Genomic DNA, 3,381 nt, shown 5'->3' with positions numbered 1-3,381 from the left:
GTCAATTTGGCTGTTGAAACTTGTGTATGCTTCACAAAGTTCTCATGTTGTGTTTTTCAGCCCCAACAATTCACTTATATTCCTCTCTAAGTTGTTTATTTTTGTTAGCATTTTGTCAAATCTTTTTCCAAGGTTCTTTTTTTTTTTATTGTCTTTTTTTTAATCGAAGGTCCCTTAGTGGTCCACTTCCATGAGTAGCAGTGACCAGGGGAAAAGGGAGAGGAACCAGCCGGCACAGGGAGGGTTCATCTCCACAACATTCCATTTATACACAGAACTAAACAGACAAGCACAGAGTCACTATTGCGGTTAGAAGTTGACAGCATGGGAAGGGGGAGGAACAAGTGGGGATTGGGTATGTTGTTAAAAAAAAAATACAGGCTCCCCCCACAACTGGGAGGCCTCAGGGGAACTTGGTCTGCTTCAACCCAAGAGGAATCAGAAGATCAAAAGCAGTTTGGGAAGGCCAGAACTGTCAGGGATGGAGGGAGGAGGAAAATCCAGGGGGTGGGGAGTCTGTTTGGCAACTGGGGTGAAGGGATTGCCCTCCCCCTGCTGGGATTCCCCCAGCCCCTCTGGTCTGGCAGGAAGGGGGCAGACTGCAACCCCCAAGGGCAGGTGTGGGGCTGCCAGATGCTCCAGGCAGGGGCCCAGAAGGGGCTCACAAAGGCTTGCCCTCCAGGGAGATGACGGCACTGCCCCCCAGCTTCTCTGCCAGGGTGCAGCGGTCCTTGACCTCCTCGTAGCAGTTTGCTTGCAATTCATGCTTGATCCCTGTCAGCTTCTTCTTGATGGTGTCCTTCGAGCTGGCATAGATCCTTTTGCTCTTAAGGGGCGCAGACTCAGGAGCCCAGAAGATAAACACCAGGTCCTCCTTCTTGCTCTCCTTGGTCTCATAGCTTGCATCATAAAAGGCATAGAGGCATTCCTTATCTGGCAGCATCTTGACAAAGGTGGCATGGGGTCATTGACAGTTTGGCCCACATTGCCCACCAGGATCTCCTTGCCCTCCTCCAGGATGATGTTCTTCTTGTCCTCACTCAGGCAGAAGAGCACAGTTCTAGTAAACTGTTTCTTTGCATTGGGTTAGAACATGTTCTTTTAGCTTACAGAAGTTTCTTATTATGCACCTTCTGAAGCCTGATTCTGTCAATTCATCACACTTATTCTCCATCCAGCCTTGTTCCCTTGCTGGTGAGGAGCTGTGATCCCTTGGAGGAGGAGAGGCATTCTGGTTTTGGGCGTTTTCATTCTTTTTGTGCTGGTTTCTCCCCATCTTTGTGGATTTATCCACCTGTCATCTTTGCAGTTGTTGACTTTCAGATTGGGTCTCTGAGTGGATGTCCAGTTTGTTGATGATGAAGCTATTTCTTTCTGTTTCTTAGTTTTCCTTCTAAGAGCCTGGCCCCTCTGCTGTAGGACTGCTGAGGTCCACTCCAGGCCCTGCTTGCCTGAGGATCACTTGCAGTGGCTGCAGAACAGTAAGGGTTGCTGCCAGTTTCTTCTTCCACTATCTTTGTCCCAGAAGGATACCCGCCAGATGTCAGTCTGAGCTCTCCTTTATGAGGTGACTCTTTGGATATACGGGGGTCAGTGAGATGCTTGAGGAGATAGTCTGTCCTTTATAGGAGCTCTGGTGCTTAGCTGTGAGCTCCATCATTCATTCAGAGCTGCTGGTCAGATAAGTTTAAGTCTGCTGCAACGGAACTCATAAACCCCCCACCCCTTTTTTTGTTCCCAGGTGCTCTGTCCTGGGGAGTTAGGGCTTTATTTATGAGTTTATGTTGTGCTGCTGCCTTTTATTCAGGGCTGCCCTGCCCAGTGAGGAGGCAACCTAGTCACTGCCTGCCTGCAGAGGCTTCACTGTGCTGTTGTGAGCTCCGCTCAGCTGCCATGTGAACGTCCCTGCAGTCTTGTTTATATGGGTATGGTTAGAACTGCCTTGGCAATGGCGGCCCACCTCTATAATGGTGGACTCTCTTTGTAATGACGGGCTGCCTTGGCAATGGCGGGCTGCCTCAGTAATGGCAAACTGCCTCTGTAGTGGTGGACTGCCTTGGTAATGGCAGACACCCCTCCCCCACAGAGCTGGACTGTCCCGGGTTCAGCTGTTCTTGCTGTGAAACTCTCAATCAAGAGCATTTCAGATTGCTGTTTTTTTGTGGGTGTGGGACCAGCAGAGCCTGATCACCTGGCTCCCTGCCTCAGAGCCTTTTTTTTTTTTTTAGTTGAATGGTTGAATGTCTCCCAGATGTTCCTGTCTCCCAGTCGCCTGTTGAAAAGGCGCTGGGATCTGTGTGATTTCCCATGCAGAGACCCACTGTGCCAGCTGAAACAGCGGCACTAAGATTCGTGGCGCTTTTCTGCCCAGAAATCTCCTGGCCTGGCTCCCTGTTTCAGTCCCCTTTTTAATCAGATGAATGGACAACTCTGCCTCCCTGGAGCTCCAATCGCAAGCTAAAACAGCACCCAGACCCGTGTATTTGGTATGGAGAACTGCTGTGCCAGGGCTCCGGCAAAACAGCCGCATCAGCCAAAACAGCTGCGCTGGTGACCCATGGGGTTCCTCTGCCTGGGAATCTCCTAGTCTGTGGGCAATAAAAATCATCTTGAAATGCGGCATCCACTCACCCTCCACGCTTTCACTGGGAGTTGCTATCCTGAGCTGCTCCTAATGGGGCATCTTGGATCCCTCTCCTTATTTTTTTTTAAATTTTTTCTTTATTGACCATATGTGAAACTATAGTATGCATAATTTTTTTTATTTTTTTATTTCAAAAGCTTTAGGGGTACAAATAATTTTCAGTTACACAGATAAAGTGTATAATGGTGAAGCCTGGGGTTTTATTGTAACTGTCACCTGAAAAGTGTTCACTGTACCCAATAGGTAATATTTTATAACTTACTCCCCTCTTAGCCTCCCTATTCTGAGTTTCCAATGTCCACTAAACCTCTTTGTATGCCTTTGCATAGAAAAGCTCAGCTCTCTCTTAAAAGCAAGAACATGTGGTATTTGGTTTTCCATTCCTGAGTTACTGTACTTAGGAGAATATGCCTAGTTTTAGCAAAGGCGCTACAAAATACATTATTTCATTTCTTTTCATGGTTAAGTAGTATTCCATGACCACATTTTTATCCACTCATCAGTTGATGGGCACTTTTATTAGTTCCATACCTTTGCAAGTGTGAATTGTACTGCACTAAACATATGCATGCAGGTGTCTCATTTATATTTACTTTTCTTTCTTTGGGTGGGTTCCCAGAATTTGGACTAGTGGATTGAATAGCAGATCTGCTTTTAGTTCTTTGGGAATCTTTATACTGTTTTCTGACGTGGTTGTAGTAATTTACCTTTCTTCTAGCAGTGTATAAGCATTCCCC

General features: G+C 47.1%; 1 pseudogene across 1 annotated transcript; it reads right to left on the bottom strand.

The window, feature by feature from the left end:
* Positions 1–244: 244 nt before the first annotated feature.
* On the bottom strand, positions 245–2,623 carry LOC108297383 (annotated as a pseudogene). Its single transcript, XR_001822188.1, has 2 exons — positions 2,273–2,623; positions 245–1,074 (listed from the first exon to the last, which is right to left on the bottom strand). The product of XR_001822188.1 is annotated as a cofilin-1-like (transcript).
* Between the last annotated feature and the right edge of the window lie 758 nt (positions 2,624–3,381).

This window comes from Cebus imitator, unplaced genomic scaffold (genome assembly GCF_001604975.1).
Source record: "Cebus imitator isolate Cc_AM_T3 unplaced genomic scaffold, Cebus_imitator-1.0 Scaffold797, whole genome shotgun sequence".
Taxonomy (NCBI): domain Eukaryota; kingdom Metazoa; phylum Chordata; class Mammalia; order Primates; family Cebidae; genus Cebus; species Cebus imitator.
The sequence above is the reverse complement of the archived record's forward strand: the minus strand, read 5'-3'. Positions and strand labels throughout refer to the sequence as shown.